This window comes from Myodes glareolus, chromosome 2, assembly GCF_982192425.1.
Source record: "Myodes glareolus chromosome 2, mMyoGla1.1, whole genome shotgun sequence".
NCBI classification, from domain to species: Eukaryota; Metazoa; Chordata; class Mammalia; order Rodentia; family Cricetidae; genus Myodes; species Myodes glareolus.
Window position 1 is genome coordinate 128,567,490 of NC_142027.1, and position 26,954 is coordinate 128,594,443.

Below are 26,954 nucleotides of genomic sequence, written 5' to 3' on the forward strand. Positions count from 1 at the left end.
AGAATGTCCTCCCTACCTACTAGATAATAACAAAATCCATTGCTTATATAGGCTTGAAAATGTAGACAAAAATCTTTCAGTTAGGTGGAGATAAAGGGTTTGAGTTTACTTTTAAAAAATAGGAGAATTTTATATGACTTTTTTGTGCTATGCTCAAGTTTAATACAATTTACTCTTTAACAGAGTGAGATATGCACTCTTTCATGTAAATCCTATGTGGTTTTATTTATTTTTGTTGTTTTTGTTTTGCTTTGTGTTGTGTTTTTGAGACAAACTCTAGTATATTGTCTGGGCTGTTTTTTTTTTCCTCAAAGTTTATTAAAATACAAGAGTCTCCATTTCCGCCCCTCCTCCCAACCCCCTCCCACTCCCCCCACTCCCTCCTCTCCTCCCTCTCCATCCCCAAGAGCAGTCAGGGTCTCCCACCCTGTGGGTAGTTCAAGCTCCTCCCCCCTCCCTCCAGGTCCAGGAAGGTGAGCATCCAAACAGACTGGATCCCAGAAATCCAGTATATGCAGAGGAAACAAGTCCCAGTGTCATTGTCAATGGCTTTTCAGAAAGACTCCGGGCCAGCCACATTCAGAGAATCTAGCTGGATCACGTGCTTGTTCAGTCCCAGTCAACTGGCCTTGGTGAACTCTCATTAGATCAGTCCCCTTGTATCAGTGGGTGATCGCACCCCTCGCGGTCCTGATTTCCTTTTTCATGTTCTTCCTCCTTCTGCTCCTCATTTGGACCTTGGGGGACTCCGTCAGGTGCTCCAATGTGGGTCTCCGTCTGTATCGCCATCCATCGTCGGATGAAGGTTCCCTCTGATCTTGCCTTCCTTGCTCACGTTCTCTTTCCTTCTGCTTCTCGTTTGGACCTAGGGAGTTAAGTCCAGTGTTCCAATGTGGGTCTCCGTCTCCATCTCCATCCTTCGCCAGATGAAGGATCTATGGTGATAAGCAAAATATTCATCAGTATGGTTATGGGCCAAGGCCAGTTCAGGCACCCTCTCCTCTGTCCAGAGACCAATCTGGGGATCTCTCCTTGGACCTGGGATCCCATTTATAATCAAATCTCTAGTAAACCCTAAACTGACTCCCTTAGTTGAGATATATTCTTCCCTGATCCCATATCTATCCTTCCTCCCTCCCCCCCTCCTAGTCCCCCCCAGCATTCCCCATTCCTCCCCTGCTCCCTTCTCTCTAACCCTCTCCCCTTCCAACAACCCTCCTACCCCCCCATGCACCCGAGGTTACCTGGGATTCTTGTCTATTTCCAGTCTCCAGGAGGAAAACTACCTGAATTTTCTTCAGGTTCACCCTCCTATCCAGCTTCTCTAGGATCACGAATAATAGGCTCAAAGACCTTTAATTATGGCTAGAATCCATTTATGAATGAATACATACCATATTCCTCTTTTTGGGTCTGGCTTACCTGACTCAGTAAAGCGTTTTCTCTTTTTTTTTAATTATCTTTTAAATTTTTTTTATTTAATTTTTACTGGGAACCCCTCCAGAATCAAGTCTCTTGCAAACCCTAAAATGGCTCCCTTAGTTGAGATGTAAACCTCCCTGCTCCCCCAACCATCCTTCCTCCCTCCCCCCCTCATTCCCCCAAGCCTTCCCCAATCCTCCCCCTCTCCCCTCTCCCTGACCATCTTCCCTTACTTCCACCTCCCCACCCCCCATGCACCTGAGTTTGCCTGGCAATCTTGCCTAGTTCCACTATCCAGGAGGATAGCTATATGATTTTCTTCAGGTTCACCTTCTTATTTAGCTTCTTTAGGATCACAAATTATAGACTCAAAGACCTTTAACTATGGCTAGAATCCACTTATGAGTGAGTACATACCATATTCCTCTTTTTGGAATTTGGTTTACCTCACTCAGTAAAGCGTTTTCTATTTCCATCCATTTGCATGCAAAATTCAAGATGTCATTGTTTTTTACTGCTGAGTAAAACTCTAATGTATATATGTTCCACACCTCCTTTAACCAAATTATGTTTTTATTATTTTATGTTTTCTCTTTGGTTCAACCTTATGAGACCAACATGGTGGATTTTTTTTTCCTTGTACAGATAAAGAAAACTGAGATTAGGAGGGAATGTGGTTTAACAAAATGAATTGATATTTGTGGAAGTTCTTTGTAAAATATAAAAGACTAAAAACATGAATACTGTATTTCTGTACATTGGGCTGTTGTTAAACTTAGTCTTATTTTAAGTCCAGTATTCTTGGTCTCTGTGTTATATATTTTTCTATATAAATAGATCATATTAGTTGTCATATTATTAGTAAGAACTTTGTAGTTTTGTTGGTATTCACTGTGAATTGGAAATAGTGCATTGTTTTACAGTGTATTTTTTGATCAGGTCTCTGTTTCTGCCTAAATATTGAAGGTAAGTCTTAGCCCCTTTTACTGGTCACATCTTAGTTTAGGAAATAGTGATGGATTTAACATCTTAGTTTAGGAAATAGTGATGGAATTATATTTAGATATCAAACTAAAATACAAACTTGAACTTTTATGTATATAATTTCTTTTGTAGAAATTTGGGTGTTTTTATAACGAAATAGTATAAGCTAAATAATCAGGGAATGGCATAGAAAGAATGAAAGGTACCAGGGTGTAAGAGAATGAGGAGAAATAACTTGTTGTTTAGTAGGTACGGGTTTCATTTCATAAGATGAAAGTTCTGGGCTTGTACAGCAAACATGAACATAAGATTATAGAACCCAATACTCAAAACTGGCAAAGATATTGAGTCTTGGCTTACCATGTTTTTTTTTTTTTATGACAAAACCAATTTCAAAAGGTATAAAACACATGCTATTTCATAGATGCTTAGAACCTGCTACCTAGAATGAAAAATGATAATGTTTTCATTGCAGTGATTATTTGTGAAATTTATTATAACCGCATCTTAGTATTATTCTTGATATAAAAGCCTAAATGGTTCTGGAGCACAGATAATCCTCTTAGGTGAACTATATATGACCCTGACCTTAATTTTTGCATTATTGCTCTACTTTGTTGATTTAATATGGTGAGCAGTGTTCTCAGACAGTGCTTTTTCATTTTTGATTTCCCTACTAAGAGAAAAGATTTCTTATGTTTAACGATTCTTCAATGTTTTCACCCAGGAGCTTCCCTTCCAGATGTCTGCCTGGCACTCATTGTAATCTACTTGGAGATATCGCAGCCTCTGGAGAGTTAATAAATGATTCAATGACTAGTCTAAAATCTAGTGTAGTCATCTGTAACTTCCAGGTATTATGCAGTAGTGCTTCACTCTCTTCACCTGTCATTAGGATGTCAGTGGATGCTGTTGCTTTATCCTTTAGTCTGAGGATAGGATTAAAAACAACTTTTCACTATAAAGTAATTTATTAAAAGGAAAGCTCCCCAGATAATAGCTTAGTAATTTTTTAAGTGTTAATTTTGTGTTTAGTACTATATATTAGGCACTCAAAGGAATTTAAATCAGCAGAGATGTACTATATAATTTAATTGTTTTGAGTTTTTATTAGCATGTATTTATTATCCTCAGTAATAGATGTCATTATGACATTTCTATTCATATATATGATATAGTATGATTAGTCAGTCCCAATACCTTTTCTTGGACCCCTCCCCCCCACCAATCCTTCCCACTTTCCAATTAGTCCCTGTTTACTTTCATGCTATTGTATGTGAACCAATGAATTAAATTAGGATTACCTGATGGAGTATGAGTGAAGTAACTTACCAGTGGCTACATGACAACATATTGAACGGTCTAATCCTGTGCTGCGGATGTTCAGTGTAATGGCCATGCCAACCTGGAAGACAGCAGTATGAACACTCTTTCCATACTATGATGTACACCATAGAGCTTTAAATAATGTTTCTTCTCACTTCAAATAAAATTCTTACCATGACCCAAGAAAACCCTAATTTGGCATCTTTGATTTGTCTTTGATTGGTCATGTTTATCTATCATACTCCAATCACAGTCTTCTCTCTCTCTCATCTCTCTCTCTTTTTTCCTGGGCCATGGGTATTTTCATTTCTTTGTCACTTTAATCCTATTGAACTTGCTCCCTGTAATTGTCTTTTCCTCATTATGGTTGCAGCAGCTTCTTTATATTTAGATATTATCTTAAATGTTGCTGTATGATACGATGTAACTATTTAACCACGTTTAGTCTTTTGTTGTTGTTATATTTAAATGGGCTTTCTCTACAGCTCTTTTCTTAAAAAACAATAAAGATTGTGAGTGTGTGTGTGTGTGTGTGCTTATGCATGCATGTGTGCATGAAAAAGGTGCTCAGATTCCTTTGAGTTGGAGTTACAGGCCGCTGTGAGCTTCCAGATTTGGGTTCTCTGATAGAGCAGCAAGGACTCTTAACCACTGAGCTATTTCTCCATCCCTCTCTTGTAGACCAGGCTGGCCTCGAACTCACAGAGATGGGCCTGCCTCCCGAGTACTAGGATTAAAGGCATGGCCACCACTGCCCTGCAAGAGAATGTTGTTTAAAAAGGGTATTTTGAGGGACTGGAGAGATGGCTTTGTGGTTAAGAGCACTTGCGGAGGACCTGAATTTGGGTTCCCAGCAGTTGAGGTAAGCAGCTCACAACCACCTTTTATTCCAGCTCCAGGGAGATCTGATGCTCTCTTCTTGCCCCAACTCTCCCCTCTCCCCACATGAATGTAAAAATCTTTTTAGAGGTTAGGATGATGGTTCATTCAGTAAAACTGATTGTTCTATAAGCAGGCAGACCTGAATTTGATCTCTAAAACTCACATAAGAACAGAATCCAGGTGAGCTGCTGCATGCTTGGAGTGCTGGGAGTTACTGACCAGCCAGTTTAGCCTACTAGGCCTGTTCCAGTCTAGTGAAAGGTGCTATGTAACAACCATCCTGTATCTCCCCAAAAGAGGTGATGTCACCTGAAGATTAACATCCAAAATTCTTTCCTAATCTCCATGCATATGCAAATGTGTGCACACACAAGGAGTTTTAGGAAAAGCCTGTTAGATATTTAAAAGACCCATGCGGACCTGTATTGTATTGCCAGTAGAATGTATTTGTATTTTGTACTTCTTGATACAATTTTCCCAGTAGTAGTCTCTCTAGTCCTCTGGAGACAACAGTAGATATGCTGAGCAGTAACACTAGCCTGCTAGCAGCTGGATACGGACTCAGTGTGACTGCTCTTCTTACTCATTAGATGTGAGGATTTCAAGATCAATTACAACCCCCTTTTCTTTAGCATTTTGTTATGTTGTTTTTGATATTCAGAGAGAACTTTCCTCTTTTAGTACTTGGAGTATAATGATATATAATTATTATATGTACAGGAATACTTAATTTTACATCATTATATTACACTATACTATAGATTTTTTCCTAAAAATTTTGTGTAGATTTAAATTTCTGTAAGTTTAACCCTTCTTTAAATAGGGAAAAAAGCTCAGCTTATTGATTGAAAGGCTCTTGGTTCCACATAAATTCTGCCTGGTGGCACAGGCTGGCAATCCTAGTACATAGGAGGTAGAAACAGGAGGATCAGAATTTTAAGGTCATACTTGGCTGCACAGCAAGATCTAGACTAGTTTGGTATACATGAGTCCGTGTTTCAATAAAGAAAAAGCAAGAAAAGGAAAAGCCAAAAGGAATCATTATAATAACCAATATTACAAAATAAGTTAATCCCATTTTGTTCTTTTAAAAGAAGAGCAAGCCCTGGGAGGAAGGCAGGGATACAGAGACTCCTATTCCCTTTGGACTATGGATAAATAAGAAAAGAGCATATTGGAACTCATAAAATGGAATACTACTGGAAATTGTGCTTCTCAAATTAGACTATTTAAATTAAAAGCACAGTGTTTACTTTTATTAAAGGGTAAAATTTATAACTGGGATTTTAATATTTTGATAACTTAACCCTTAGATTTGATATTAGCAAATCTGCTTTTTTCTATGGATATAAATGTATTTTAAGAAATTTTATTTTAAATACATATATGTTTGTATGTGTGTCTGTGTACATGGGTGGGGGTGTTCATGGAGGCCAGAGGTATCTGATCATTTGGAGCTAGAGTTACAGTTCTGAGTTACCTAACTGGGGTGTTGAATTGATCTTTTGTATACCAGAAGAGAAGTACATCCTCTTTGTCACCGAACTATCTCTTCAGTCACTGACATAAAACTTTTTGCCAAGCTAAAAGAAATTTTGTTTTGTTTTGTTTTTGTTTTTCGAGACAGGCTTTCTCTGTGTAACAACAGTAGCTGTCCTGGAACTCACTTTGTAGACTAGGCTGGCCTCAAACTAATAGGGATCTCCCTGCCTCTGCCTCCTGAGTGCTGAGATTAGAGGAATGTGCCTCCATCACCTGGCAATACTGTGGTTTTAAGTTCCTTGAAATTAATGTTTGAAGTTCTTGAACTTCTGCAAACCATGTTCATACCAAAAAAAAAAAAAAAAGAAGAAGAAAGCTGTAAAATGCAGAACACTAGAGATTTCACAAAGAATTGTGGGCCGCTGATCTAATTCTTTAGTTCACAGGTTAGTAAAAGTATTGTTTCCATAGTGCTGCATTCTGTGTTTACCTTCTGTTGTATTGCACCGCTAATTATAGGCAAGAGAGGTGTATTACACTTGTCATCTACTTTTTATCCTTCATTTTAAAAATCATGCTTTTTTAGACAGCAGCAATTCTACTGTCCCAGCACAGTTTGATCTGCTATAAAATAATGATATATGCATTTGTAACTTTAATTACTTATGTGAAAAACTTGTTTATCTTTTATCCTTTTATGGAAGTAAAAATGCACAAATTTGAAAGCAAAAGTGAACCTTTATACTTACTTTTTCCTTTTCTTTTTTTTCTTTTTCAAGATTTTATTGCAAGCAAAATTGGTTTATTGCACACACAAAAAGTTGTGTGGCAGGGAGGGATTGTACATATTATAACCATGTTAATTACAGTACATTAAGATGATGTTTACAAAATAAGTTTGTAAGTTTAAATATACTAATGTTATAATCCAATGTACAGACTTTCTTTACACTATACATACAATAATCAGGAATTTTAAAAAACCCATAAATAATGCTCATTTTACAGGTGACATTTTAAAGACTGAAAACACCAACATTGGGCTTTGACTGACAACTGGGGCATTGATCCATAAAAACCCTTTCTAAAAATAGAAACGTCTGTGGCAGCAATGCTTGCGTGAAGCATCTGGGCACACATCGTTGCAAGATCGTTTCAATAGATTTTAGTTATTAACTATATCTTACAAAAACAGTCTACACATAAATTTATCTTCCAAATATGGAAGAAACACTGTCCCACGTGGTAGTGTCCTGCAAGTGTCACATTGATGCTTATAACAAAAAGTATGGAACGCTTCACGAATTTGCATGTAATTCTTGTGCAGGGGCCATGCTAATCTTTTCTGTATTGTTCCAATTTTAGTATATGTTGCTGCCGAAGTAAGCACTTACTTTGTCTCAAGAAACAAAACAAAAATCTCCTAACCAAAAAAAAAGCTCAAAGCAAGATGGATTCTGTCTCTGCACAGAATCTACCAGACCTTTAAAGAAAACTAATACCAGTGCAGTGCCTGTTAAATTATTCTATGAAATAGAAACTGAAGGAACATTTCCTAATTCTTATTGTGAAGCCACTATTATCCTGGCACCAAAAAGTACAGATGCAATAAAATAAAAGAAGTTATAGACCAATATCTCTGATGAATATAGATACAAAAATTCTCAACAAAATTCTTGCAAACTCAATTCAAGGACACGTCAAAAAGATTATTTATCATGATCAAGTTGGCTTCATCCCAGCGACACAGGGATTGTTCAACATACGCTAATCAGTAAACATAATCTGCCACATAAACTGAAAGACTAAGTCGCGTGATCATCTCATTAGGTGAAGAAAACGCTTTTGATAAATTTCAGCATCCCTTCATGATAAGACCAGGAATATGAGGGGTATATCTCAGTGTAGTAAAGGTAATTTATAGTAACCTGTGGTCAACATCACCCTAAGATAGATAGAAACTCAAAGCATTTTCATTTCAGCCAAAAAGAAAAGGATGTTCACTCTCTCCATACCTTTTCAATATAATACTTGAAGTATTTTTTTTAAATTTTATGTTGATTGATGTTTATCTTGCATGTATGGGTGAGGGTGCCACATTCCCTGGAACTTAGACAAGTATGAGTTGCCATGTGGTTGCTGAGAATTGAACTTGGTCCTCTTGAAGAGCAGCCAGTGGTCTTAACTGCTGAGTCATCTTTCCAGCCTCACTGAAGTCTCTGTAAAAAAATTATTTAACTTTATTTTATGTGCAATGGTGTGAGGGTGTCAGAACCCTGGAACTGGAGTTACAGACAGCTGTGAGCTGCCATGTGGATGCTGGAAATTGAACCTGGGTTCTCTGGATGGCTCATAACCACTGAGCCATCTGTCCAGCCCCCCATTGAAGTCTTAACTAGAGCAATAAGTATTTCATTTCTTAAAAAAGAAAGCCACTCAATATTATTTTAAAATAGACATATTGTGATTAAAAAACTATTAAGCAGGGCTGGAGAGATGGCTCAGTGGTTAAGAGCACTGGTTGCTCTTCCAGAAGTTCTGAGTTAATTCTGAGCAACCACATGGTGGCTCACAACTATCTAGAATGAGACCTGGTGCCTTCTTCTGGCCTGCAGGCCTACATATAGGCAGAATATTGTATACATAATAAATAAATAAATCTTTTTAAAAAAGAATCTATTAAATAATGACTCAAAGATTGTCAAGTTTTTGACCTGTTTTAGTCTTTGTTTCAGGTACTTGATACATCATATATGCATTATACAAATATAGAAACCATACAAGTGTAATCTGTGTATTGTTTACAAGTGTATATGTTCATAACCTGTTAATAAGATTATGCCAAATAACAGATATACTTGAAAATCATGACAGAGTAGGTGTTCATGCAGTGATACCTGTAAAATCAATAAATCATTGATAATTCTCTAAATCAATGATACCTATAATTTAATAAAATCATTGAATTTTGTTTATTGATGTCATGCTCCTGTTTCTTGACATTTCAGAATTTAATAATTATTTATTATTTGCTTCCTTAAATATTTCTATTACTTATTTAGACTTTATTAAATCAACATGCATTTTTTTATTCATTGGTTGTGGTTTTTTGCTATTGTTGTTTTGTTTTTGTTTATTTGAGATTGGAGTCTCAACATGTAATCTTGGCTGTCCTAGAGCTCTCTATATACACTAGGCTGGCCTTGAACTCACAGAGGTTCTGCTATCTCTGCCTCCCAAGTGCTGGGATTAGGGTTGAGTGCTACTAATCTGCCTTGTTAGTCTGTCTTTATACTGCTTAACTTACAAACAAAATCCCATTTTGTGATATTCTGGAGTATGTTAGCAATGTACAAAATCATTGAATAGCATCGATTTTACCTTATTTTATATATAAACATTTTCCTTATTTATTTCTTAAAAAAGAGCTATTGAAAAGTCAGACAGTAATAGAATGGGACTCTCTAATGCTTATTTTCATTTAGTGTCTCTCCATATATATATATATATATACACCTATATACACACACTCTGTATATATACATACAATCATATATATGTATACAGAAACATACATATTTTTAGATTTTTTTAAAAAAAATTTGAGACAGAGTCTTATGTCTTCCAGGCTGGCCCTAAATTTACTGTGTAGCAGAAGATAATCCTGGATGTCTGTTCTTCCTGCTTGAGTCTCAAGTGCCTGCATCTTGTAGTGCTGGCAATGAATCCAGGCATGCTAGGACAGCAATTTGCTGACAGACTACATCCCTAACCTTCATAATATATAGTTTTGAATTCCTGGCATTTTGGCATTTTAAGTCAACCTTTTCAGTACTTTTGGAATTGGATACAGAAATTAATCCTAAAGACTCAGTCATTTCCTCTGTAAAGGGTCACAACATACCAATTATTTAAAAAATAATTATAAAATTTGTTAAAAAACAGAGATTCTGGTAGAAAGAATATAAAATTAATAAATAAACTAATATTAAGTGGGAGTAATGACCAAATCAATTGAATACAACAGTAAGGAACTCTGTTGAGAGAACTGAAGAGGTAGTACAAAATGACATGGTGCCTTAATATCACCTAGATAAATAGTGTGAGAGTCAAGGGGCTGCTGTTACTGTTTATTTTTTATTTTTAATTTAATTTTTAAAATTTTATGCCTGTTAGTCTTTTGCCATGGGAAGTTCCAGGGAACCTGAAACTGGAGTTGCAGACAATTGTGAGCTGCCATGTGGATGCTGGAAGATGAACACAGGTCCTTTGGAAGAGCAGTCAGTGCTCTAAAACACTGAGGCATCTCTCCAGCCCCCAAATGCTGTTACTGTTAACCGTATGTAACCATTCTTTCTTAGAGGAGGAATAGTAAGTTGGATACTAATTTTAGCTTGAATATAATACTTTTCTCTGTTTTCTTATTCCTCCATGTTCGTCCTCATTCCTGACTTTATGCCATAGTGCATTAATATGATCTATTATCGAGATAACGTATTTTAAAGAAATAAAATACAGGGAAAGATTTCTCAAAAGCATTTCTGTTATAAATTATTTCAATACAATGAAAATCTAAACAGTGTTTATATTAATTGCAGTGATGGGACAGATAATTTTGTCAGTCTTACTGCATCATGTAAGGGAATGTACTGTGCAGTGGCAAATAGGTAGGTAGCAGGAGCTCCAGATACAACATCTGTTGCACGAATAATAAAAACCTAGAGACAGATATTGGGGTTCAAGCTGATAATCAGGAAAACAAAGCAACCAACCGCTAGAGAGTTCTTACCTCTACCAAGGCTCAGACAAACAAAGGGTCCATCCTGTCAGATTGTAGGTCAAGGGTTTTATGTATGGTGGTGCCCATGTTTCTCTTTAGGTGGCTTACAGAGTACCTTTCCATACCAAAGAGACTAGGATGTAAGGGTGAAGACTCCCTGTGGGCACCACCTTTACTTCTCTTTGTTCAATGAATTGTAGGTGTTGTCTTCAGCAGTGGGACCCTGCTGTCAGTTCCTGGAGAGCAACCCTTTGTTTTAGCAACAGCCTGGGTTGTTTGGGGATTTCCATGAGATCTGCCTCCCTTGGCCAAGAACTCAATTGAATGCAACCCAGTTCTGCCACTGGAAGCCTCCCCTGGTGACAATAGGTAACCTGCTGAGACTCTGTATCCCGCTATTACTGGGAATCCTCATTAGGATTACTGTCAAAATTTCAGGAAGCTTCCACTGTACTGTATTTCTACAAAACCCCTCATGTGCCCCCCAATTCTAGCCATCTCTTCCTGCACTCTTGTCCTCCATTCCATTTCCCTCAACACCTGATGTCCCCAGCTCCCATCCTCACCTGCCCCCAGTCTGCCTAGTAAAATCTATTTTTTCCTCACAGGGAGATCCATGCATCACCCTCCCACCCAGCCCCCAGACTTCTTCTCTTTACCTGACCTCTCTGGGCCTATGGACTAAGCTCGGTTATCATTTACTTAATGGCTAATATCCACTTATAAGAGAATACATTTATTTATTGTTGTTAGTCTTGGTTACTTCACTCAGGATGTTTTTTCTAGTTCCATCCCTTTGCCTGCAAATTTCATGGTGTCATTTGAAAAACTAAACATCTTTTCTTTTCTAGAATAACTTGCATTTTATCAAGAAAATGAGTAGTAAAGATACTGTATTTGTTTGACAGTAAAATTTCTGCCAATATTGACACACTTATAGGCAGAGGAGTCGGTGTCAGTGACCCTATGTAATCTTTACTTTGTTAAATGAGGCTAATACCTGACAAAGACTATTTATGAAGAAAGGTTTTGTTTCTGCCCAGGGTTTAAGAAGGGATGTCGTTCATCCTGGACAGTGAAGGATGACATGGAAGTAGACTGGGGACCAGAGGAGTAAACACCAAGGAGTAAAACATATAAAAGAAGCTCTTCTGTAGAGGAACATCAGTCCCTTCCTCTCCTGCGCTGTGTGTATGCAGTCCCTTCCTCTCCTGCGCTGTGTGTATACATACAGAACAGGAGGTACCAGCAGGAGTCTTGTAAAGAGATGGATGGCCCAATGCTCATTGAGCTCTTTAGCCACTCTCACTCTTAGGAATGCTTTTCCTTTCTTAATAAGCTGTCTCTATTTCTTTCTTTCTTTCTTTCTTTCTTTCTTTCTTTCTTTCTCTCTCTCTCTCTCTCTCTCTCTCTCTCTTTCTTTTTTTCTTTCTTTCTTCCTTCCTTCCTTTCTTTCTTTCTTTCTTCCTTTCTTTCTTTTTACTTTTTTATTTATTTATTTTATTTGATGTGCATGAGATTTCCTGCCGTCATGTAGTATGTCTGTGCACTACATGCACATGCCTGCTTGGTGTCATTAGAAGTTAGAAGAGAGTGTTGGATCCCCTGGAACTGGTGTCAAAGCATTGTGAGTCTCCATGTGGATGTCAGAAATTGTACCAGGGTCATCTAAAAGAGCAGACAGTGATTTTTTTTTTAATTATTGAGCCATCCCTCTTTAAAAAATGTTAAATATATTTTTAAAGGCAGAGGATTTCATTATGTAGCGCTAGCTGGACTAGAGCTTACTTTGTAGACCAGACTGGCCTTGAATTACCAGAACTCTACCTGCTTGTACCTCCTTAGTGCTGGGGTTAAAGGTTGCTATAACTGGCTTTATTTCTATTCTTTGCCAAGTGTCCCTGCTACAGTCCTTTACTTTGGACCACAAGAACCTAGAATCAAGTGCCCTTTGGTATAGACCTAAGACTCCCTACTAAGCATTTTTTTTTCCTTTTTCTTGGATACTGGCCAAAGGCTTCAACATGCTTTCTGGGGTACTGTGGGCTTCTCGGTTCTTCAGATCTGACCTGACTTTCTCCATCTCCCCTTTTCCCAGCAACTGCAAGGATTTTTTTTTCCCTCGAGACAGGGTTTCTTTGTGTAGTTTTGGTGCCTGTCCTGGAATTAGCTCTGGTAGATTAGGCTGGCCTTGAGCTCACAGAGATCTGCCTGACTCTGCCTCCTGAGTGCTGGGATTAAAGGCGTGTGCCACCACTGCCCAGCTAACTACAGGGATTTTTAAATTGCCTGTCTAGTTGTTTTTCTTTCAAACTTTAATAAATTGCCCCTAAACTTCCATCTCAATTCATTCTGAAATTTTCTCATTAGTAAGTTCAAAAACTCAAAAAGGAAACATTGACTTTCCTGGTTATAATAGCAATAGGAGAATTAGGCAGCTGGTCATATATTGGCTGCAGTCAGGAAGCAGTGAGAGATGGATCCTAGTGCCTAGCATGCTTTCTCCCTTTTCGTCAGCCTTTGACCTCACGAGCAGAATGGTGCTGCCTCCTTCAGGATTGTCTTCCCTCTAGAGGAACCTCTTTCTGGAAATACCCTTATGGAAAGTCTCAGAGGTTTGTTTCAATGGTGTGATCGTTCTAGGACTGGAATATGTATACCAAAAATATGTATGATTGTATTTTAAATACTGAATGTAGATATGTTTGATTTGTTAACATACGCTTATTAAATATATTCATGAACACACTAACATTAAATTATTTGTTATAAATATTTATTAAATATCTTTAACATTAAATAGCGCGTGTGTTAGGGCTGGAGAGATGGCTCAGCAGCCCTTGCTGCTTAAATGACCAAAGTTCAGTTCCTAGCACCCACTCCAGGCAACTCATAACAGCTTGGAACTCCCACTCCTGGGCATCTGATGCCCTCTTCTAGACTCACAAAGTACTTGTCAGAGAAACGCACACACAGAGATTAAAAAAGAAATGCATGTATGTTATATAGTAAATACATGTGTTGACTTCTGTGAAGACTGATGCCCTTGTCTGCACTGCCTGTGGTTTGACATCCTTATGCTGTACAACAGCTCACAGAATGTGGGTGCCTCATAGTGTTTCATGGCTCTGTTTTTATAGTTTTTAATAGATCCGAATAATGTTATTATAAAATTGCTTTGCTGCTGCAAAAATGAGAGATATACATTCATGGCAGAGGTAGGGTATGGTAACGTGATTGATTAGCCAGTAATATGGTTTACAGAGAGAGTACATTGCAGTTGTCGTTTATGTCATTGATTCTGAGACACTAATTTATGTACTAGATTTACAAGACTCTTGTGTCTGATAAAAAAATTAGAATGGTCCCATCTAGAAAGAATTACAGCTTGAATGAGGAAACTACAGCCACAGCCTCACTAACTTTCATACTTTGAAGGGATGAGGGGTGATCTTTTGGCTCTCTATCCCTAAGACTCCTTTAGGAGAACTTACTATTTCTACAAAATATCAATACTATCATTTTCCCCTTGCAGGAAGGAATAAAGATAATTCTTTGAAAATAGAAAAATGCTATCTTTTTGTATCTTGTTGCTGGGAAAATAACCTTTTCAAAATAACTGTCTGTGGAGATGATTATCATTCATCTGTCAATGGATTGATCATGTCATATACTAAAATTATTAAGAATTAAAGTGTGTATATTTGATTCTGAGTGTGAGAAGCTTAAAATTTCAATAAAGAGACACGAGAAGTATGAGCACAAAATAATTATGGATTTGTAGAAATTAGGAATATGAAATACTTGGCAATTTTGTTTTGTAAAAATTGGTGATTTTAGATTTTTAAATTGAAGAAAAATGTTGAAGACCATGATTCTACAATTATTTTTCCAATTAGTAGTTTATGTATATTTTGTTTGTTTTAAACATCTTAAAAGAAAGAAGCCTTGAACTATGTGGCTCTTTTTTATTTTTTGAAAAGGGATTTAAATTCTGGAACACTATTGTTTTATGTTTTAAATTTAAAAATGTTATGCTCAAAGCCGGGCGGTGGTGGCACATGCCTTTAATCCTAGCACTCGCCTTTAATCTTAGCACCGGGAGGCAGAGGCAGATGGATCTCTGTGAGTTCGAGGCCAGACTGGTCTACAAGAGCTAGTTCAGGGCAGGCTCCAAAGCCACAGAGAAACCCTGTCTCCAAAACCAAAAAAAAAAAAAAAGAAAAAAAAAAAGAAAAAAGAAAAGTTCTGTTCAATTAACTGGAAAGTATAGAAAGTACTTGAATAGTCTGTAGGTATTAGTGTTACAGTAAGCAATATGATTAGTAAAACTAAGGTAAAAATAAGGAGAGAATCAAAGTCCTTTGTGACTAGAACTACTCTTTTTCATTACTTTTTTTTAAAATTTTTATTTTATAAGCATTGATGTTTTGCCTGCTTGTATCCTCTTGGGAGGGTGTTGGGTCCACTGAAACTGAGGTTACGGACAGCTGTGAGCTGACATGTGGTTACTGGGAATTCAACTCAGGACCCCTGGAAGAACAAACAGTGCTCCTGAACTGCTGGCTCTCAATTTTGTATTCCTAGTATTTACGCAGAGCCTGGCATTAGGAGATGTTTACTGGATGCTGTTTGAGTAGATGAGTAGCTGAAAATGATCAGATAATGGCTCTCAAGAAAGTTAAAGCCCTCTAATATAATGAGTACAAAGAAAAGCTGAGCAAAGACCATATAAGAGTTCTGTGCCCAGTGATTATGATTTAAAAGTATTAGAATCTGGAGGGCACAGTACTATATGTGGAGCGCTGTTATCAGAAATTATAGCTTCTAAGCAAGGTACAGTCTTCTGAGGAAAGTTGGACATGAACAACTCCCACAGTATTGGCCGGATTTGAATGGAATATGGGAGTCTTCCTGAGTGAGGAAAATGTCATGACTAATAATGGGTTAAGAAAGCGTGTTGATGGAATTGGAAACTGCTAACCTCTGTGGGTGGAGTTAGTCACGGGAGTTAGGTTCCCATTCAGTACCAAAGTGGCTTTCCTGAGTGCTACAGCCATGTCTTCCTGCCTGGCACACTGGTTCTCACCTGATTTGACAGATGTACAGGTAGTAGGAAACGATACAGTAGGGCTTCCCTGGGAAAGCTAGAAAATTAGCATGACTTTGATCATTACAACTCACGATTCATAGTGTTAAATAAATCAGCGTTGCTTTGAAGGCTGTAAGACAGGTTTGCCTTTCTATAGTACACTGGTTGCCACTTTCTCTGCTCACCCTACCCTCTATTTCTTCAGCACACTGAGCTGCCAGAGTCATTGGTTATTTATTTGTTAAAACTTTTATCTTTTGAGAAGGCTGAGCTAACCACAAGTGATTTATTCCTTAGGACAGAGAAGTAGATAAGAGGAGCAGAAGCTCCAGGCAGGCCCAGTGCAGTAGAAAAACATTACCAGAGCCCTGCAGGGTGAGGAATAGGCCAGAGAAGAGGCTTGAGGAAGCATGTAGACACCATCTGAGTAGCTGCCTCATTCTGTAAATCAGAGTCAGGAGCATGGGATGATGAAGTGGGAGGAAAATCCAATATCACTTGATAGAGCTTTATGTCTTTAAAAGCAATATTTAGATAAAAAATAGAAAAAATAGTACATAAACTTATACAACATGAAATAATTCCAAATAGAACAGTGGTATTAAATAATTAGAAATGAATAATGAAATCTGTAGTTTTCATGCATTCTTGATTGAATTATGATAGTGTTAGAAGGTTATGTTAAAACATATTCTTGCTTGGATGATTTCATCTTTAGCCAGTATTTAACTCTTGAACCTGGTTTGGTATACTTTAATTTTTTTAGCTAAGAATAGTTAATGTTACATATTTCTAGAATTATTTTATAGAACATTTTCTAAACATGCCTCAACTTTAAAATGCTCATAGGAATATTGTATTAAAGTATAACAAGACGGTCAGGTGTAGTGACACAGGACCTGAGAGACAGAGGCAGGGGAACCTCTGAGTTTAATTAAAGCCAGCCTGTTTTTTTATATAATAGAACCTATCTTGAAAACAAGAGCAACAACAACAAAAAAAAAAGAGGAAAGAAAGAATGAAAAAGGCTGGAGAGATGACAGTGTACTGGCCTTACAGATCCATGTCAGAATGCAGCGCGTGTGTCAGGTGGCTCATAGCCACGTGTAAATTCAGCGGGAGGCAAAGCCTGACACCTTTGGTCTCTGTGGGTAACTATTCTGGCATTCATATGTATATATTATATTACATCATGTGTGTAAATTACATGTGTATTATATTACATCATGTGTGTAAGTTACATGTGAAAACAAGGGGACACTTGAAGTGCAGGGATGTGGGAGGTAAGAATAAGGACGAAAAGGAGAAGAAGAATAACTAAAATTTTGTATGTAAATGTTATAATTAAGCCTGTTAACTTTATCACAGACTACCACTGCCAGGAAAGCAGTTAGGCAAACTGCAGGTCTTCACCTTTTCGATTCCTCTAAGGACAATTCCAAGTTTTATCCCCAGCTCTGGAGCAGAACACCATCAGTAGCCTCCTCTTACCTGGTCTCTAGGCTCCTACCCATCTAGTCCCACAGATGGTTCCCTCCTAGCCACCCGTACCTCACTAGTTGCTTTGTCCCAGCCCCCAACTCCAGCAGATGGTCACCATAGAAATCCATAGGCCCCTGATGTAGGAAACAGGTAGGCCAACTGCAGATCACATCTCCCTCTGTTCCTCCAGACCCAGTCAGTGCCCTAGTCTCACCCGCATCAGTGCCGCAGAACACTGCCGCATCCTCCACACAGCCTCATCTCCAGTGCATCCACAGACCATTTCCTGCTAACCTCTCTCACCCGATCAGTTGCTGTATACCAGCCGGAGCTCCTGCAGCCACTCCTGCCAAGGAAGCAGATAGGGCAACTGTAGATCTTCACATCTCTCTCTCTTTTCCTTCCAAGTTCAGTCCCCACCTCTGCAGTAGAATGCCTTTCCAAACCCATTGACCCTCCATTTCTGGGGATTATACATAGCTTTCTTTCATACGTTCATATTGCTTTGTCCCCGCCCCCAAATCTAGCAGTCAGTTCCTGTGAACCCTCAGATCACTTTGACCAGCTCCTCAGCAAACCTTCTGCTTTGGCCTCTCCCCACTCTCTGTCCCCATTCCCAGGGGAGTAACTAAACAAATTTTGGGGGAATGCCCTTCTTTCCTCCTCTTGTGATCCCCTGCACTGCTTCAGCCAATCCCCATTCTTAAATTACAGGTCTCAATGCCCAGAAATACATTTAATGTCGAACTCCTAGTGCCCACACCTCTCAGGACCCCAGAAGATTTTCCTATAGGCAGCACACAGTCACCATGCTCTCCTGTAAGCCATAGAGGAATCAGGTAACAAGGAACAAAACACCCACCTGAAAATATGTCACTAAATATCAACACCTAGGAATACAGTATTGCTAATCCCAGATTCCTAGATGCCACTGGAAAAACAGTAAGAGCCAGGACAATATGTCTCCACTAGAGCCCAGATATCCTACCATAGCAGGCCCCAAATATTCCAGCATAGATGAGGAACCAGAGAAAGCTTTGAACAGCCTGTATGAAGATGATAGAGGTCCTTAAAGAGGAGATGAATGAATCCTGTAGAGAAATCTAGGACAACAACGGGAAGAAATGAATAAAACTATTTAAGACCCTCTTCTACTTTTTCTCTGCCTGACACGAATCACTGGACTTGCTCTGATATTTTTTTCTTTCTTGTCAAACTATATTAGTGTTCTCCAGAGAAATAGAATTGATGGAATGGAAATGTATGTATGTATCTCATTAATGCAATTTGATTGGATTTATTATTATTTTATTATTTTTTAAGCTTTTTGAGACAAGGTCTCACTATATACACTTAGGGAACCTGGGACTTCCTATATAGACCAGGCTGACCCCCAGCTCATAGAGATCTGCCTTCCTTGTACTAGGATTAAGGGTGATTTTAAATAATTATATCAATATCTCAGGCACAGTTTAGTTTTATTATTTTTATGTGTTTGTGTGAGTTAATGTGCACTGTATGTGTGTGGGATCCTGCAGAGGCCAGAAGAGAGTGTTGAATTCTCTAGAACTGGAGTTATAGGTGGTTGTGAGCTACTGGTGGTGGTAAAACTGAATCCAGGTCTTCTGAAAGATCGGTAAGTGCTCAACTGCTGAGCCCTCACCTCATCCCCACAAAGAGAATTTAGTAGATTGGCTTACATGGTACAGGCTGGGTAGTCCAACAGTGGCTATTTAAACACTGAAGAGGCTGACAGTCCCTGATGGCTGGATGTCTCCGTACTCCCTGTCTGGCATTGATGGCAGACTGCTAGTCTGTTTTGGAAAACCAAAGAAGCTGAATTCCATGTCAGTAATGAATGGCAGCAGAAGTGGCAGCTTCAAAGCAGGTGGACTTAACGGCAAAGATTAAAAGTGGGCAGGCAAAAGTAGCATTGCTTTTCCCTTGGACCACCTTAGATCTGGGATATCTCCAAAGGGGAGAGTCATATCCTATCAGTTAACCTTCCCAGGAGATACTTTAACAGACTCACTCCAGAAGTATGTCACTTAGTTGATCCTCATAACCACTTAGTTGACAATCAAGATAAACTATCACACATACTCTTGTTTGTTTATTTATATATCTCGAAAATAGGTTCTAACAGTGTAGCCCGACTGGTCTAAGAATTCTGAGGGGGCTCTAGGTTTAAGTGCAGGTTGGATAAGGATCTGCAGATAAGGATAACATGACTTAATTTTGTTCTTATAAGTGTATTAAGTGTAATCTTTGGGAGATGGGGTTTCACTAGGTGGTAAAGTCTATGGAGGGCTCGGTTATACCTCGGTTGGCTGTAGTCAAGGTCCTCTCTCTTACACCTCCTAAGTGCTAGCATTCCAGATGCTGACAACATTCCTGCCTTGTATCAATTATTGTATTCATGATGATAGATCCTCAGTTAATGTCTATAAACAAAGTCAGATATTTATCTGCTTTTTGAATAGTTTGGTGATGGGATGTGGTGTAGGAAAATTAAGTGTATCGACTGAGGCATATAGACTGATGGTTGGATTTCCAAATACTCATATCCTGGACCTCTGGCTTGTTTCTGTCTTTCTGCATACCCACTCTTCTCTGTAGGGTGGAGAGAGTGTATCAGGACATGACCTGAAGTTTTATTAGTTGCACAAGTTTGATCTACACTAGACCCATGAATGTTACTAGAAGTCAGACATCTAAGTTCTGCAGCTAGTTAAACATGGTTTAAAATGAAGAATTTGGTTTCAGGGCTCAGGTAATGCAGATCTCTAATGTATTTATTAAGTAATAAATCAAAGATGAAAATGTTATTAAAAATTTCAATTTTATATCAGAATGGTATATCTTCATAAATATTTCAAGTTTTAGCAGTGTTTTGTGTAAATAATAAAAATTTATTCTGTTATCTCTGGGTCTGCATAGCACCTCATTTAGAAACAGCTTCCTGCAGAGGGACATACACTGAATATATGGGTATTAAATTCTTAATCCCCATCACAGTTCTCATGTACTTTAAAATATTAATGACTTGATTATATAAGTTATACACATAAGTTCATATATTGAATGCACTGCTAGGAACTGAGTTAAATGCAAGTTTATCTTCTTACTGCCTCACTTACTCTATGGACCTGAATTTGTCTTTGCAGATCCACTTCCCAGAGGCAATTCTCAAAACTAGTTTTTTTGTTTGTACTACTACAGATCATCTGTGCATTTACAGATTTTACCTGTAATTATTAAATTATGTGTATATGTATACATGCTTATAAAATAGTATTTTTATATTCTTCTGTCTCGTTTCTTTTTTCTCTTCTATAGTTTAATTTTTTCATATCTCTTCATTGATAATCACCTATTAATTGACTACTTTAGTTTGAATGTTTACATACTTAGAAAAATGTTTATATGTATTTATTTTGTGTGTGTGTGTGTGAGAGAGAGAGAGAGAGAGAAAGAGAGAGAGAGAGAGAGAGAGAGAGCGCATGTGCTTTGGGTTCTAGGCTTCTTGGTAGTTTCTTTTTCTTGCTGAGCCATCCTATCTGCCCAAATTTAGATATCTTAATTTAGTTCTCCAAAGTTGTGATAATACACTGTTTATATAATGAATATCTATTTCCTTATAATTTTTGTATTTTCCTTCCTTCCTTCCTTCCTTCCTTCCTTCCTTCCTTCCTTCCTTCCTTCCTTCCTTCCTTCCTCTTTTCTTTTCTTTTCTTTTCTTTTTTTTTTTTTTTGGTTTTTCAAAACAGGGTTTCTCTGTAGTTTTGGGGCCTGTCCTGGAACTAGCTCTTGTAGACCAAGCTGTCCTCGAACTCACAGAGATTCACCTGCCTCTGCCTCCTGAGTGCTGGGATTAAAGGTGTGCATCACCATTGTCCGGCGTAATTTTTGTATTTTCTTAGATTGCTATTGTCTTTTAACTTTATTATGTACTTAAACATATTACATAGAATTTTAATTATGTTTATTTTATCTTATAAATTTTCATCATTCAATTGTTCTTTGAAAGGATTTTCACTAAAGTACTCATTTTTACGTTAAAATTTTGATCAAATTAGATTTAGTTTTAATATAAGCATATCCATTCTATTTTCTTAGATTTATTTTACATATTTTAATGTTTGCTTGCATATGTGTAATGTGCACCATGTTTGTTCCTAGTACCTGAAGAATCCAGAATATGGCTTTAGGTTCTGTGAAATTGGAGTTACAGACATTTGTGACTGCCATGTGAGTGCTGGGTACTGACCTCAGAGCCTCGGCAAGAGCAGTTCTCTTAACCACTAGGCCAACTCTTCAGCCCTTCCATTTTCATTTTTATTTCAAGATAGCGACCCATCTTTTCTGCACTGATGCAGAGTTTTATCTTTATTATGTTGTAAATTCTCGTGCTATTTATATAAAGCTAAATGTAAATTTGAAATTTACCTTTATTTTCACTATGTCATTGCAACCATATTATTTTCTGATTATTATGTCAGAATTATTATCTGATATTCATTTTATTTATAATAAATTAAGCAATATAATTACATGTTTTAGCACATGAGTTGGATTAATTTTCTTCATTGCTTCTAGTTTATTTTATTTCTATTTTATTTTATTTTATTAATGGTTATTAAAGCAGGTACTTGCTGCTAAAGTGCTCTACCACTGAACTACCTCCTCAGCCCCTGCTTTTTTATTCATACTGTTCTGTTGTCTTGGGTACTATCTTGAGAATCAAGTTGCTTAGTGATAAGACACCATGATCAAAACAACTTACAGAAAAGAGAGTTTATTGTTGGTTCAGTTCAGACGATAAGTCCATGACCACCATGGTAAGGAGCATGACAGCATGTAGGCAGGCATGGTGCTAGAGCAGAAGTTGAGAGCTTACTTATGTCTTGATCTATAAGCCTGATACAAAGAGAAATAATGGAATGGCATGCTGTGGGCTTTTGAAACCTCAAAGCTCACCCTCATTTTATACCTCCTCCAAAAGAGCCACACCTCCTAATCCTTCCTAAACAGTTCTATCAATTGAGAATCAAGCATTCAAATATATGAGCCTGTGGGAACCATTCTTACTTAAACCACCACATCTAGTTAAAATATATCTTGATATTGGTATTACTTTTATGAAAAATAAGTTATAAATAAAGCATTGATACCTTGGTGTCATTGAGTCTTTCTGATCAATATAGAATAGACAGTATTTATTCTGTTCATTTTAGTAGCAATAAAAGATTTTTACTCGGGCTGGAGAGATGGCTCAGCAGTTAAGAGCATTGCCTGCTCTTCCAAAGGTCTTGAGTTCAATTCCCAGCAATCACATGATGGCTCACAACCATCTGTAATGAGGTCTGGTGCCCTCTTCTGACCTGCAGGCATATATGAAGACAGAATATTGTATACATAATAAATAAATATTAAAAATAATAAAATAAATATTAATAAAATAATAAAAATAAAATATTTTTTCAAAGTTTATTAAATTATAATAGTTTCCATTTCCACCCCTCCTCCCAACCACCCTCCCACTCCCCCGACTCCCTCTCCTCCTCCCTCTCCATCCCTAAGAGCAGTCAGGGTTTCCTGCCCTGTGGGAAGTTCAAATTCCTCCCCCCTCCCTCCAGGTCCAGGAAGGTGAGTATCCAAACAGACTGGATCCCAAAAATCCAGTATATGAAGAGGAAATAAGTCCCAGTGTCATTGTCAATGACTTTTCAGAAAGACTCCGGGTCAGCCACATTCAGGGAATCCGGCCACATTCAGAGAATCTGGTTGGATCACGTGCTTGTTCAGTCCAGTCCAACTGGCCTTGGTGAACTCTCCCTTCGATCAGTCCTCTTGTATCAGTGGGTGATCGCACCCCTCGCGGGTCCTGATTCCCTTTTTCATGTTCTTCCTCCTTCTGCTCCTCATTTGGACCTTCGGGGGCTCAGTCCGGTGCTCCAATGTGGGTCTCCGTCTGTATCGCCATCCATCGTTGGATGAAGGTTCCCTCTGGTCTTGCCTTTTTTGCTCACATTCTCTTTCCTTCTGCTTCTCGTTTGGACCTAGGGAGTGAAGTCAGTGTTCCAATGTGGATCTCTGTCTCTATCTCCATCCATCGCCAGATGAAGGTTCTGGCCCTCTTGTCTATTTCCAATCTCCAGGAGGATAACTACATGATTTTCTTCAGGTTCACCTTCTTATTTAGCTTCTCTAGGATCACGAATAATAAGCTCAAAGACCTTTAATTATGGCTAGAATCCACTTATGAGTGAGTACATACCATCTTCCTCTTTTTGGGTCTGGGTTATCACACTCAGTAAAGCGTTTTCTATTTCATCCATTTGCATGCAAAATTCAAGATGTCATTGTTTTTTACCACTGAGTAAAACTCTAATGTATATATGTTCCACACCTCTTTAACCATTCTTCTATTGAGGGGCACCTAGGTTGTTTCCAGGTTCTGGCTATTACAAATAGTGCTGCTATGAACATAGTTGAACAAATGCTTTTGTGGTATGATAGGGCATCTCTTGGGTATATTCCCAAGAGTGGAATTGCTGGGAATTGAGGTAGGTTGACTCCCAGTTTCCTGAGAAACCGCCACACTGATTTCCACAGTGGCTGCACAAGTTTGCATTCCCACCAGCAATGGATGAGAGTTCCCCTATCTCCACATCCTCTCCAACATAGGCTATCATTGGTGTTTTTGACTTTAGCCAATCTGACCGGTGTAAAATGGTATCTCATAGTTGTTTTGATTTGCATTTCCCTGATCGCTAAGGATGTTGAGCATGACCTTAAGTGTCTTTTGGCCATTCGAAGTTCTTCTGTTGAGAATTCTCTGTTCCAATCAGCACCCCATTTTTTAATTTGGTTAATTAGAGTTTTAGTGTCTAGTTTCTTGAGTTCTTTGTATATTTTGGAGATCAGGCCTTTATCTGATGAGGGGTTGGTGAAGATCTTCTCCCAGTCAGAAGGTAGCCTTTTTGTCTTACTGACGGTGTCCTTTGCTTTACAGAAGCTTCTCAGTTTCAGGAGGTCCCATTTATTCACTGATTCTCTTATTGTCTGTGCCACTGGGGTTCTACCTAGGAAGTGGTCTCCTGTGCCTATGTCTTGTAGACTACTTCCCACTTTCTCTTCTATCTGGTTCAAAGTGGTCAGATTAATGTTGAGGTCTTTAATCCATTTGGACTTGATTTTTGTGCATGGTGATAGATATGGATCTACTTTCATTCTTCTACAGGTTGACATCCAGTTATGCAGCACCATTTGTTAAAGATGCTTTCCTTCTTCTATTGCATACCTTTAGCCCCCTTGTCGAAAATTAGGTGTTCATAGGTTTGTGGGTTAATATCCGGGTCTTGTATTCAATTCCATAGGTCGACTTCTCTGTTCTTATGCCAATACCAACCTGTTTCCAATATTGTAACTCTGTAATAGAGTTTGAAGTCAGGAATGGTTATACCTCCAGAAGTTCCTTTATTATTTAAGATTGTTTTGGCTATCCTGGGTTTTTTGTTTTTCCATATAAAATTAATTATCATTCTCTCAAGGTCTGTGAAGAAGTTTGATGGGATTTTGATGGGGATTGCATTGAATCTATAGATTGCTTTTGGTAGAATTGCCATTTTTACTATGTTGATCCTCCCAATCCAAGAGCAAGGGAGATCTTTCCATTTTCTGGTATCCTCCTCAATTTCTTTCTTCAAAGACTTAAAGTTCTTGTCAAATAGGTCTTTCTTTCACTTCCTTGGTCAGAGTTTTCCCAAGATATTTTATGCTATTTGTGACTATCGTGAAAGGTGATGTTTCTCTGATTTCCCTCCCTGCTTCTTTATCCTTTGTGTATAGGAGGGCAACTGATTTTTTGGAGTTGATCTTGTATCCTGCCACATTACTAAATGTGTTTATCAGCTGTAGGAGTTCTTTGGTAGAGTTTTTGGGGTCGCTCATGTATACTATCATATCGTCTGCAAATAACGAGAGTTTAACTTCTTCCTTTCCAATTTGAATCCCCTTGATCCCCTTATGTTGTCTTATTGCTATTGCTAGAACTTCTAGCACTATATTGAAGAGGTATGGGGAGAGTGGACAGCCTTGTCTTGTTCCTGATTTCAATGGAATGGCTTTGAGTTTCTTTCTGTTCAGTTTGATGTTAGCTGTCGGCTTGCTGTAAATAGCTTTTATTATATTTAGGTATGATCCTTGTATCCCCAATCTCTTCAACACCTTTATCATAAAGGGATGTTGGATTTTGTCAAATGCTTTTTCAGCATCTAATGAGATGATCATATGGTTTTTTCTTTCAGTTTATTTATATGATGGATTACATTGATAGATTTGCGTATGTTGAACCAGCCCTGCATCTCTGGGATGAAGCCTACTCGATCATAATGGATAATTTTTTTAATGTGTTCTTGGATTCTGTTTGCCAGAATTTTATTGAGAATTTTTACATTGATGTTCATGCGTGAGATTCGTCTGTAATTCTCTTTCTTTTTGGGTCTTTGTGTGGTTTTGGAATCAGGGTGACTGTAGCTTCATAAAAAGAGTTTGACAATGACTCTTTGTTTCTATTATGTGAACATTAAGGAGTATAGGCATCAACTCTTCTTGGAAGTTCTGATAAAATTCTGCATTAAAACCATCAGGTCCTGGGCTTTTTTTTGGTTGGGAGGTTTTTTTTTTTAATGACAGCTTCTCTTTCCTCACGACTTATAGGTCTATTTAAATTGTTCACCTGGTCTTGATTTAATTTTGGTAAATGGTACTTATCTAAAAAAAAGTCCATTTCTTTTACATTTTCTAATTTTGTGGCATATAAGCTTTTGTAGTAAGACCTAGTGATTCTCTGAATTTTCTTAGTGTCTGTTGTTATGTCCTCCTTTTCATTTCTGATCTTGTTAATTTTCATGTTCTCTCTCTGCCTTTTGATTAGTTTGGATGAAGGTTTGTCAATCTTGTTGATTTCTCAAAGAACCAGCTCTTTGTTTCATTAATTCTTTGGATTGTTTTCTGTGTTTCTATTTTGTTGATTTCAGCTCTCAGTTTGATTATTTCCAATCTTCTACTTCTCCTGGGTGAGTCTGCTTTTTTTTTCTAGAACTTTCAACTGTGCTGTTAAGTCTCTAATGTATGCTTTCTCCGTTTCCTTTATGTGGGCACTTAGTGCTATGAACTTTCCTCTTAGCACTGCTTTCATAGTGTCCCATAGGTTTGGGTATGTTGTGTCTTCATTTTCGTTAAATTCAAGGAAGACTTTAATTTCTTTCTTTCTTTAGTCCCTGACCCAGGGGTGGTTCAGTAGTTGGCTGTTCAGCTTCCAAGAGTTTGTAGGTTTTCTGAGGGTAGAATTATTGTTAAATTCTAACTTTATTCCATGGTGATCCGATAAGACACAGGTGGTCACTAATATTTTTTTTGTATCTGTGAAAGTTTTCTTTGTTACCAAGTATGTGGTCAATTTTTGAGAAGGTTCCATGAGCTGCAGAGAAGAAGGTA

The 26,954-nt window shown here is 37.9% G+C and overlaps 1 protein-coding gene and 1 non-coding gene across 2 annotated transcripts in view; one reads left to right on the forward strand and one right to left on the reverse strand.

Annotated features, from left to right (window-relative positions):
• Positions 1-26,954, forward strand: part of Ttc28 (tetratricopeptide repeat domain 28) — a 483,898-nt gene that overhangs the window by 52,824 nt on the left and 404,120 nt on the right. The window lies entirely within an intron of this gene.
• LOC125411280 (U6 spliceosomal RNA) lies at positions 7,379-7,486 on the reverse strand. Its single transcript, XR_007235290.1, has one exon. It is a non-coding gene; the product is annotated as a U6 spliceosomal RNA (small nuclear RNA).